The 12,966-nt window shown below is 38.2% G+C and overlaps 1 protein-coding gene across 1 annotated transcript in view; it reads left to right on the top strand.

Moving 5' to 3' along the window:
* The first annotated feature begins 1,845 nt into the window (after positions 1 to 1,845).
* jak2a (Janus kinase 2a) overlaps positions 1,846 to 12,966 on the top strand; it is a 46,277-nt gene continuing 35,156 nt past the window's right edge. Inside the window, exon 1 of the mRNA XM_061734282.1 lies at positions 1,846 to 2,096. The gene's annotated coding sequence lies outside the window, so the exon portion shown is untranslated. The remainder of the gene's footprint in view (positions 2,097 to 12,966) is intronic.

The raw sequence follows: 12,966 nt of genomic DNA, 5'->3' as shown, positions 1-12,966 counted from the left end.
CAAGAGTTTATGTCGTCTGTCATTGCATAAGATGACGGATGAGGTATCCTCTAGACGCCACAGAGGCAAAGGAGACAAAGAAATTGACTCACTTACACACTCCTACAGTCAATTTAGAATCATCAATAAGCTTTTGGAGTGTGTGTGTGTGTGTGTGGGGGGGGAGTATCGTGGCTGTTGTATCTGAAAATTATATTGCATATCTATTACTTTACACAATAGCTCATCCACGTTAAAAGCCAATATTCACAGCCTATGGCCTCTCCAGTTTTTTGTTTTATACTTTTGTAAGTGTTCTTATTTCTTATAATTTTCTCTGAGTAGAAATGTTGTAGTCTCACATGTATTTCTAAAAAATAAAACAATTAAGCTTTTGGAACATTCTCTTTTTTTCATGCTCAGTGTCATTAAACAGAAGTATATGTATATAAAAGTACTTCTTATAATTTCATATAATTAAATACACATATCGTGGTCTCCCACAAATTTGTGAAAAATTACAAAATAAATTGTTTTATTTTGTAAGTTTTTTGGAATGTTCTTTTTGTTTGATGTTGAATTATACATTTATAAAAGTATGAATAATTATCACCACAATGGGCAATTTGTGGCTTGTGTACACTCCACTGTTGAGAAGCTGTTCTGCCCAATCTTGGGAGTCAGCACTTATTAAATTGCAAACCTGACCATATTATTTTAGTATAATTTTATAACATGCATTTGAGGCGCCACACTTAATTACAGAGGCAATTAAAGTGGGTTGGAAAGTTTTTAAATGATTGGGTCAGTCCATTATCATTCCTGGTAGTGGTTTGGTTCACACTCTTCAGCAGTTCACAGTCGCTGACAGGCGGGATCACAGACAGCTTCAAGGATGTCTTTCACAATGTTCACTTATGATCATTATTTTTGTATAGCAAAAAGAAGATCAAACTAAAATCCAATACTAATTTTGTGTTAAAAGGACATGTATGGCAAAACATGATCAGACAGATTGCACACAGTCTGTGTCAAAATATTATTCATATGTGTTTTGGGGACATTGAAATGTGATTTATGAATAAAATTATAATTCACCAAATTTTACACTGATTCTTGAACTGTTTGGAATTTTAGAAAGGTCCATGTATCTAAAAAATATTTTCTGGATGCAGATAAGCACCTCTATAGAATATAATATTATTTTGTTACATAATCTTCAGACTTTCTTACTCCAAATGCACTTGGATAAAAAAATATAGAAGAACACATTATCATAACAAACCCTAAGTGAAATATGAGATAATTATTTGGCTAGTTTAATTGCTTTATGGACTTTTACACATTGACTAAAAATATTGATTACACCTTTATTTGCTTTATCTTAGTTAAGACGTTTTGCTACTTCAGCCACTACATACAGTATTTTTGGGTAGGGGAAAGAAAACCGGATATCCAGTAATTTCTGAGAAAACCAAAACTGAGTATTTATGGTAACATTAATGTTTGAAAAGGGTGGAGCCTTTGTGAAGTTTCATCAACAAGTATTAACAGGACTCTGGGAGTCATATTTCATATATATATATAAACACTACTGTGCAAAAGACGGAAGAAAAAAAAAAGAAAGACTCAAAACAACTATCAAAAAAACAACTTTAACGTTGATTCATGGTTCCGCGTTACACCAACGCAGGCCTACGGCGTAGTTACGCGGCGACGCACACCGTACCGTGCGCGTCGCCGCGTAACTTACGCCGTCGATTTAACGGGGAACCATAAATCAGGCTTTAGGCATCTCGCTCCGCCCTCAGCAGGGTCGTCATCAGCGGACTTTATAAATAGGAGGCGCTGACACGGAAAAGCGCTCAGTACAGTCGGGCTCAACGCAACTAGTTTTCCACTTAAGAAAACAAAAAACATGTGTAAGAGAAAATAATTCGTGCCGTCTTACCAAGTGGAGGAAGAGACGTGGAGAGCGACGGCATGGCAGCTGAGGATCAACTAACGAGGCAGCGCTGCTTATGGGGACAGTTTTCTCTCCCCATTTCACCGTTATAATTGTAGCATAGCTACAGTAGCTCGACCCCAGGACATCCAGCAACAACCCAACACACCGAGTAAGTGTGTTTTCATCATATAAGCTGTCTAAGTGGTGGCCTGGCATACTTTACATCTTCCCAGTGGGCTGAAAAACTTGAGTAATACAGGTGTGTGCACATCTGTCTGCGGTCTGTAATGGTTCCACTGCCTATTTTACATACGTTTGTACCACACTTGTTTTAGTTTACACTTACAGTACTTTATTATCAGGTCAAATGAATATTTTCAACAAACAAAAAGAAGAACTGATAACATATAATACGGTTTAAAATGCTCTTTAAGTATAGATCTAGGGACAGCTGTGATAATGTTAACTTGCTATACATTCGCAAAAAATATGATATATTCATATTTACACTCATCGTATTATATATTAATTTGGTAATTTGGTCTTATTGCAGCATAGACCACATACAACCTGACAATAAATGTACAATAAGGGACATAATGTGCAATATCTTTCACTCACTACAACGTGCAATTATGTAAATATCCATCTGTAAATATCCGTCTGTTATCTTTTTATATACTAGTATTTCTTATTATTTATCTTTCTTATTATTATTATTATTGTATACCAGTTTACTGTTTATAGTGTGTTATTATTATTACTGTGTTATTTATTATTTTTCTATTGATGCCTCTTGTTTTTGCACTATCCCCTTTGCTGCTGTAAACTGCAAATTTCCCCTCTGTGGGACTATTAAAGGTTTATCTTATCTTATCTTATCTTATCTTATCTTATAGCATCACTGCAGGAAATCCAGAATGTATGTGGTAATTTTATTGTCAAAGAGGTTTTTGATAGTGCTTAACTTACGTTGATTTTGATGATCTTTATGTAAAGAACAGGTTAAAAGATACAATGTCTTCTTGATCAAAAAAATGTAACTGTTAAAAATCAACATACAATGATCTTTTGTAGTAAAATTATGATCAATGAATCACAATTTTTTACATGCATCTGAATTGAGACATGGGATCACATAATCATATGGCTAATCTGATATAAACCCTGCCACTCTAACTTAAGTTTATAAGCCTAACTAACAGGTGCATCATGTTTTTTCAAGATAACCCCTCCTGTTCTGGCAAGCAGGGCTGATCGGGTACTTGCAGAGTACCTATCAGAAAACATATTGATGTTGAGCTTCTTTATTTGGGAGAGTGGTGGCATTAACGTAATTCTGGACAGCTGTTTTCCATTTCCAGTATTTACCAAAAAATCTGTAAATTAAAACTACTAAATATGCAGCTCTAATTAACCATACACATTGCAGCAGTGAATCCTTTATCAAAAAGTTAAATCATGTTTATTACTTTGGATGTGTTCCTTCCTCCTTTTAAACATACCATGGTGCAGCCCATTTAAAAAAAGAAACATTTGGATCCATTGGTGTTGTCTAATGTCAGGCCAATTTCTAAACTCCCTTTTATTTCTAAAGTTTTATGGAAAGCTGTTTTTAATCAACTAAAAGGCCAACATTTGTGAATTGTTTCAGTCTGGTTTTAATCCTCTTCACGGCACTGACACTGATCTTCTTCCAAACTTTGATTCTGGTAATTGCACCTTTTTTTAAGTCTTTTACACATAACAGCAGCGTTTGACACAGTGGATCACACTATTCTCCAGTCACACCTCAATGACTATGTAGGCATTAAAGGCTGGACTGGTTTAAATCCTACCTCGCAGATAGATCCTTCTGTGTGCAGTTGGGGCAGTTTTCCTCTTCGGTAGACCCTCTGACCTGTGGGGTCCCCCAGGGGTCAGTTCTGGGTCTGCTATTGTTCTCCCTTTACATACCCCTAGGGTCGATATTTAGGAAGCATAATATTCCTTTTCACTGCTTTGCTGACGTTGTGAAGGTTACTTGACACTAAAGGCTTCTTCTAAAGAATCTCTTCATGCTATTTTTAATTGTATGAGGGATATGAAGGGCTTAAATTTCTTAAGCTGAAATGAAAGCAACACTGAGATTGTCCTGTTTGGTCACCCTGACATGGTCCAGGTTGTTACCAGCTCCCTTGGCCCAAGAACACCATATTTGATCACAGGCAAGGAATCTTGGTGTTATTATCGGTGGGCCGTTTAAATTAGACAAACAGATCAGCTCCGTAGTGAAAGCTAGCTTCGTTCAGCTTTGGTTTTTAGCCAAATTTAAACCTTATCTTAGCAGGGCTGATCTGGAAAAAGTTGTCCAGGCCTTCATTCCATCGCGCTTGGATTACTGTAACTCAGTATATAATAACGTCGGTATAGGCCAGTGTCTGAACTAAACCGTCTGCAGCTTGTTCAGAATGCAGCAGTTCGTCTCCTAACTGGGACAAATAAATGCAAACACAACAGCCGGTGCTTTCCGCACTTCACTGGCTTCCGGTTAGGTACAGGATTGATTTTAAGATCCTTTTATTGTCCTTGAATGGACTGGCCTCAGATTATTTATCTGACCTTGTTAAGGTGCACCAACCCTCTAGTGCTCTTAGGTCAGCTGACCAGATGGTCCTGGACGTTCCTCGATCCCTCATGAAGACCAGAGGAGATTGAACTTTTGCAGTTCCCACGCTGTGGAAAACTTTGCCCCTCTCTGTGCTGTCTGCCAATAGCCTCTCCATTTTTAAAATGCATCTTAAAATCCCTTTGTTCCCCTTGGCGTTTGGCTGAGTAGCCACCCCTACTGGATTTTATCTGTCTTATTTTAATGTTTATTGTTTTTATTGATGATGATTTTTACTGTAAAACACTGTGGTTGGCCACAGGCCTTTTATATGTGCTATATAAATAAAGCGGACATTGATATATTACAGACAACAGCAATGATGAGTTTAAATGGAGGTCTCTTAATGTAAAAGGCTTGTGGACGTACTGTTAACAAATAACTACTTATATTTATGGTGTGCTCAGTCTCTGTGAAGCATTCACAACAATGTTTCTGACAGGATGTTGGTGTGCTTGCCACTATTTTTGGTCAACCAATACTGCCTTTTGTTTAAAAAAAAATGACATATCTCTAAGATTAGTTGTGCATTCATTAAGCTTTGACATTACTGCTGCTCCTACTGTGTTTATATACAGTACAAAAGTTTCCCTGGTGCTGCTATTTGTCAATTCCTTTAATGTTCTGTTTCAAGGGACGGGCACATTTTATATGCAAAATTAAGATTGCTGACTAACATAATCAGATTGCCTATTCCTAAACCCCAGCATGCCTATATTGTGTTAATTCTGTCTGGAGACAAAACCGCATAGTTGGAGCACTTCATCCAAATTCATTTAGGGATGTCTGGCATTTGCACTTACTGTTCGTTACATTTGCATGTCAGTTCTTCTGTGATGATATCAATAAGCCTGATAAGCCTAGCTCATTTCTTTTTTTTTTTTTTTTTTTTTTTTTTTTTTTTTTTTTTTTTTTTTTTTTTTTTTACCTTGTCTGCACACATATTATTGAATTATACCATGACGGTAGAAACCAAAAGTGTATATATGTGCATTATTACTATATGTAATATATACATATATATACGCACACATATGCGTACACATACATAAATATACACATACAAACCCAGTGTTTTTTTTTTTTTTTTTTTTTTTTTTTTTGGGGGGGGGGAGGGGGTGGGGGGGGGGGGGTGACGACATCCGCTGCCAATCCAGGAAGCAGGAACACACGGAGACACACGTCAAGCACTGGAAATCTGCAACAAAAAAACCACAAACAAAGCACGAAACCGGCACGGAGCCAACCAAAACACGAACAGCAATCGACCTAAATCTTGAGATCTGATCGCAGTCTGAGCTAAGCTATCGCTACCGCTACCTAAACCCAAAAACTAGAGAGCCAGCATGCAGGTGAACAAGCCAGTGTGTATGTCTATGTGTGTGTGTGTGTATGTATATGATCATGCGTGTGTGTGTGTGTGTGTGTGTGTGTGTGTGTGTGTGTGTGTGTGTGTGTGTGCATGTGACTAAATGACTATGTGTGTGTATGTGTGTGTGTGTGTGTGTGTGTGTGTGTGTGTAATAAACCAAACAAAGCTCCACCTGAAGTGTATCTATAGTGGGGGAGGGGGGGGAGCCTAGCCTAGCTCATTTCTAATAATAATGTTTTATTTATTGATCACTGTATTGTTTAGAAAAGATTTTACAGATGTATTCATACAATCATTCATTTCCCAATCCTGGGATCAATAAAGTACATCTTATGTATTCACTTTTTATTATATATATGTTTTAATAATGTCAACACTCAGTGGGAGAAGATAAATAAGATATGCATCTATTATTTAAAAGGTACATAAACTGAGGTTCTGGTAATAGCAGTGATATTTTAATATTTTGTAATTATTAAGGATTATGTTGCTCTTTTAAAGGAGCTGTATGTAAGAGCAATAATAAAACGAATCATAAAATGACCCCGATATGTCAACAGACATTTAAAAATCATGTTCATTTCAAATACTTATGTCACTGACAACAGCACTCAAGCCAGGATATTCTAGTTTAAAAAGAGGAGTTGCAGCCCTCAACTGATGTTTATGTTGTCATTTTTTGTTTTGGCCTGAAGCTCCACCCTCCACCTATCTCCCAATCACCAAGTCAGTATTGTTTCTGAAGCTCCACCCTCCACCTATCTCCCAATCACCAAGTCAGTATTGTTTCTGAAGCTCCACCCTCCACCTATCTCCCAATCACCAAGTCAGTATTGTTTCTGAAGCTCCACCCTCCACCTATCTCCCAATCACCAAGTCAGTATTGTTTCTGAAGCTCCACCCTCCACCATCTCCCAATCACCAAGTCAGTATTGTTTCTGAAGCTCCACCCTCCACCTATCTCCCAATCACAAAGTCAGTATTGTTTCTGAAGCTCCACCCTCCACCTATCTCCCAATCACCAAGTCAGTATTGTTTCGGCATCCGGGTTGCCAGCTCGGCTCTAATTATGGCAGCCATGGCAGCCTACGTTCCTGCTGCATTCTGCAGCCTACCTGGCAACCTCTGGTCGGGGGGAGGAGGGGGAGGGTACACGCCGCTCAACAATATTTTGAAAGTGACTGCAGTACCAGTTTTGGCCATTTCTTACAGACGGCTCCTTTAAGACCTGTGTCATAGATTTTTTTCAACAAAAACTTTTGTAGACATGTTGTGTAAGACTCTAACAGTGTTTCAGAGGTAATCCTAAAGTACTATCAAGTGAGTATTTTTCTAGTGATATGATGGTGGTCTCACATCAAGCAATATGTTGCACATCAATAGATGATTCATTTTATTAGCCAGTTTGTTAAGTTCCTTTCAGAGCAGTACATTTCCAGTTTAGGTATCATGATGTGGTTCCCCATTTGTCTGGTTTTGAGTGAGGAAGCATACAGTTTGTAGTGTTTCAATCATAGCTAACCAATACTACTAATATGGATTCTCATTCTGAGTGTATACTGTTAAGGGCACTGCTTGGTTGAGGAAGTAAGTATTACAACAAAAGCTATGGTTAATAGTATATCGTTTTTTGTGTTGTTTTGTGTTGATTTATTTGTCAAGGCATTCATACCTATGTTAGCTTTTTATTTGGATATTTACTGGAAGAATATAATCTCCGGCACAGGCATGTTATGGGGAAGTACATTGTTCTTGCGTCACCATTTTTTTTTATCCAGGTCAAGCCAAGAATTGCTCTGTAAGCATCTGTTTGGTAGTTTAACTGACATTGCAGTTTGGCACTGAAAGTCTATGCCTGTACATTTCATAGTCAGTAAATACTCAGTTATTTGCAATATATATTGCTTTTGAGCCAACTTATTTATTCATTTTTGAATCAGGAGGTGGCATGTCAAAAAAGCAATTTTTTTTCTTCACTACAAAGACAAAGACCTTTAATTTTATGTTGGTCTTTGTCAACCAAATTGGACATGATGTGAAAGCAAACATGTACACGTGCCAAAAACGCACACACTTAGCAGGAAAGGAGCGCCTCTGTACTTTTCACAACATGACTTTCATCTTATTCTGTGGTCTGTTCTATACACTTCTTTTTTTCCATGATGTAATGTAAAAGGGTTGTTAAGATTTTGAAATATGACAGAACATAGCATGGAGAATAGTATATTTTATAAACTATATTGAATGGCTTAATTCTATGTTTAACTGAGTTTTGTCTCTGTATATAAACAATGTGAAAAAAACTCCTCATAATTGCTGATGTAACTCTATGGTAAAGCTAGCGCCACATACTTGTCTTAAGAATTCTTCTCCAGGTGTATTTGCTGATCAGTGGTAGTGCCACAACTCAGTAGTGTTGGAACAACACAACTCCATAGTCTCCCGTTATTGTTGCTCACGTGTGGCTATTTTAAGTAAAACATAATACGCTTATGTGAAATGCAACTGTGACATCACCCTTCTTACAGGATTTGTATTTATGTATTGCCTGTTTGCACGACTAAGATAAGTGTTGCATATTCAAAAGATAACACTCTGAAATGTGTAACTTTGCATTTTTGTGCGTCCAACACGCTTACCATGTAAACAAAGTACTAAACTGCAACAAAATCTTTCAGTTTCTACCAAAAAACCTTAATGGCCTGAAACACAAGCTTGAAAAGTGGCTGCCTTTGCAACGGGAGATGACATATTGCTAAAAGATAATAGCTTTATTACCTCTGGACTGAGGAAGTGATTTAGGAAGTGTAGAGAAGGAGGGCTTTACGTCTGTGGTCGGGAATAAATGGTCTCTTGTAGGGGTGTAACGCTACACAAAAATCATGGTTCGGTACATACCTCGGTTTTGAGGTCACAGTTTGGTTCATTTTCGGTGCAGTAAGGGAAAAAAACATAAAAATTGCTTTTCGTTTTAATTTTCAACTTTTGCAAACTATGGTTTATACATTTTCTTATAATAAATAAAAAATAAATGAATATATATATGTATATAAATAGGTATGCAAAATTGAATTAAATCTATTACCAAGTCCTCCAATAAATAAAATATTCTCAAATTAAACAAATTATAAAACCTGTGTTTAAACCTGTGTTCTCAACAACTGAGTATGGTCGCAGATCCGCCGCTATAAAAACACCAATGACATTAGTTATTGCTTTATCCCGATCTGAATTACTGGCAAAAGCCTGTTTAAATGCCAAAGGTAGCTGCGTTGACACGGTGCTGGTTTCTTACCTTGCAGCAGAGATATTCACAATTGCGTGGTGTAGTTTCAAATGCGTTATGAGGTTTGGCCTGTTGCCAGAAACCTGGCCGGTTGCTGTTGAACAATGTCGGCACACTACTCTCGTCCTTTCTACTTGTCTTTGTCTGTTGTTGTTTATCACCGCGAAACCGAAGTGTTCCCATACAGGAGACCTTACAGATAAGGGAGGGTCTTCAAGCTCCGGCTTCTTGTTTGCATTAGAAAAAAAAAAAGGTGCGAGTCCGGTGTCGACTACAGTCTTCCAGTCCGCCACTTATGGTGTCCTCGTGGGAACTCGGATTAGAAGTATGTTCTGCACGCAAAACAAGCCTGTTAACTTTTAAACATTGTATTTAAATTGGTACACATCTGTACCGTACCGAAATGGTTCGGTTCAAATGCATGTACCGTTACACCCCTAGTAAGTTTTGTGAAACACTTTGATCATATCTTGATTCAGTTATTTTTTTTAAACTTCAAATTGATTGTAATGAACTGAGCAGTTGTGTTGTGTTATTGTGTGCGATTACATTCATGTGGTCATTGGAGAAATCTGCTGGGTCCCAGGGATTTTCCTACTTTTTTCCCCATCCTTGCATGTGTGCTTTAGAAGTATTTTGAAAGCATATTTCTTGTATTAGATAATAATAATAATAATAATAATAATAATAATAATAATAATTTATCAACACTTTGATGCATACAATCACACAAGTATGACGATTCTATATGTCCACATTAAAACATTCTTATTCATACTGCATTATATGCTAATTTTAAACTTTCATGCAAAAAGGGGGAATAAGTCAAATTTACCAAAACTGTATTTATTAAACAGTTACTAAGCAGTGAGTGGCACAAACATTAAAAGTGTCATTTCAAAACAGAAAGAGCACGTTGCATCTCTCTGACTCCCCGTCTGAAGAACATCTGCTAAGAACATCTTCGGGTCCCGGTTTTACCAGGATGAGCTGCTCTGAGCAGGAGGGGCCCCTTACAGCACCTTTATATTAAGACTAATTGTAGGTGTAGGTACTGCAATGTTTCATCCTCTCCTCCTTTACTTTGCATCACTTTCACTTACTTTTACAAATATGACGTCATATATTCTTGTTTGACTTTGTTTCGATGATAGTGATTGATTTCATGTGGCCACATTTAAGCAACACTAGGTGACGTTTCTCAGCTCAAGGCTCGGCGGCGCGCTGTGCACGGACGCGTGTTGCACTGAGCGGCTCCTCGGCTCTCCGGAGAGCTTTGCGTGTCGTGCAAGGATAAAAACATCCCCTCCCGTCTTTACTAAACCGTCCCAGTTTGCTTTGAAAAGAGTCCGTCCCGCGTAGCAACTGCGCGGATGAGCTCACGACGCAAACAGGCCGAGTTTGGGAAAGTTAGATGGAAGTCACGGACAGCAGCGCCAACACCTGCTGCCGCTACCTTTCTGCTGGGCGTATGATGATGCACGCACGTGACTGACGTACATGTATGTAACTACAGTAGGTGCGCTTGTTTTATCTCTCTGAGAAGGAGAGACGAGACGAGAGAGTGCGAAAATCCTGTAATTTAATGCCCACGGCTAAAAGCAAATGCATGACAATGTATACTCGAATATTCACGATATAGTCATTTTGTACATCGCACAGAGTAGAAGCCGAGATACATCGAGTATACTCGATATATTGCCCAGCCTTAACTGTAATCACCTAATAAACCTTTGGTAGCACTTAGAACTTAAAGTCGGTGAGCTCAGTTATGGTAATTTGGAGATTTTTTTGGAAACCTATCAGAAAACCATGGCAGGGCTGGAGATCAAACCACTGACCTTCTGTTTCTAGACACCCCTTTTCATTAGTGGGAGTCTGGGATAGTTTTATCAGGCTTAAATCCTAAATTGTCATGTCTCTATTACCAGGAAAGCCCTTACAACAACAATTTTCAAGAACCTCCAAGGGGCCAAAAGACATCTCTGTGGTGAGTCAGGTACTCATAGTGGCTGGGGTGTATTGACTCTGTTGATTGACTATAGTCTGTGCACGAGATTATGCTGTTTTTCTAGTACAAGTCGTTTCCTCTCATTCATTGCCACTGTTGCTGTGTATGCAAACAGGAAAAAGAAACCCAGCAACCATCTCTCTTTCAGTGTAAATTTTAGCATGCCAGTTGACCCCCCCCTCCACCGATTTGTATTTTGCCATCTTCATGTTTTATGTAATGGTGTAATCGCTAGGTCATTAGCTGACGTTGTCACTGTAAATGTAGATGCAGCGGTTGACAGGACTGAGGAGCAGGTTGGCTATGTTACAGTACCAGTCTCCTAGATTTTACCCCAGACCCCTGCTAATAGAAACTCAGCTTAGAACAGTTTGTTCTTCCTGCTGATCCACAGCCGCCCCAGCTAGTGGCTAGCAGTTGAACAAAGCAGTGATAAGAAGCAAAAATGTGGCTGAGCTGATAGCAATGACCTCAAGTACAGAGAGTAGTGTGATAAGAATAAGACACATTTGAGAAACTGGTGCAACTCTCTCCCTGTCTGCTCTGTGATAAACATTTTGGGTGTGTGAACACTAACAAAATGCAAGAGAGCCGTGTTTTCCTCTATTCCTAAATAGGCCTTCAACCATGTAACATCTGTGGTCAATAATGTGTAAACACTGTAGATGTTCATATTTACAGATTGTAACTCATGCTTCCTTCTTTTTTTCTTTTAAAACAACTAATTTTATGCTACAGAACGTCAAATTATGCGACAGAAACGTCACCAGCATCATGTGTGCCACCTGTGTTTACAATTTGTTTGGCCACCGTCAATATTTTCTTGTATTTTACCTGTTTTATATTCTAAAGTCACACTTAAAAATAACTCCACTTCTCTGTCACTCCAAATGAAAGACTCTTGTTCCATCTTGGAAGTAACTGGAAGTTACACGTGTCATTTGTTGACGTTTTTTTTCCAGGTTTCCGATTGGCTAGGGTGACTTTATGCTTCTTGTAACACTGCGCCCTGTAGGTTTGGCTGCTCATAGCGCCCCTTAACAGCGTATTTATGCGGGTTCGTGTAAATGATGGTATTTTTCAAAACGTATAGGAGGAAATATCAGTTTTTGTAAATACCCGGCTATGTGTAAACGTGGCCTAAGATTACTTGGGTTTTTACAAAAGGAAGATGCAGCGAAAGCCAGGTGCTCACAGCAAGCCATGCTAACATTGCTACATCACGGAGTAAAACTAACACCAACCAAACAAACACCAAACAACAGATGTGTGGCTAAAATGTTGAGCTTTTTTTTTTTTAACCATTACAGGGCTGTACGCTTACTTTTTTGAATGGTAGCACTGGTGCTAGCAAGTTAAAAATTTTAATAGCACAAATAAAAATTTACTAGCACACCCGGGTGGACAGTTAGTCCACCCGGGTGATCGATACACTAATCTCACGATACGGTACGATACACGATACTGAGGTCACGATAACGATACAATATTATAGCAGTATTTTTTTAACAACCTTGAATGAGGAACATATGACTGGAAAAAATTGTCTTTTATTTGAAAGACACAAAATACAAAACAATACTGTGCGTTTGCCCTATTGTTACAGTTTGTAATGCTTTATAACTGTTTAAGTTTTAAAGAGAAAGCCAGGCCAACCATTTTCCACAAACTGAACTAAAAGTAAATGTTAGGTTTGCATTATGCATCTTCAGTTTCATACAAT

Source organism: Cololabis saira, chromosome 11, assembly GCF_033807715.1.
Source record: "Cololabis saira isolate AMF1-May2022 chromosome 11, fColSai1.1, whole genome shotgun sequence".
Classification (NCBI taxonomy): Eukaryota; Metazoa; Chordata; class Actinopteri; order Beloniformes; family Belonidae; genus Cololabis; species Cololabis saira.
This window is presented reverse-complemented; position numbering and strand designations above follow the sequence as displayed.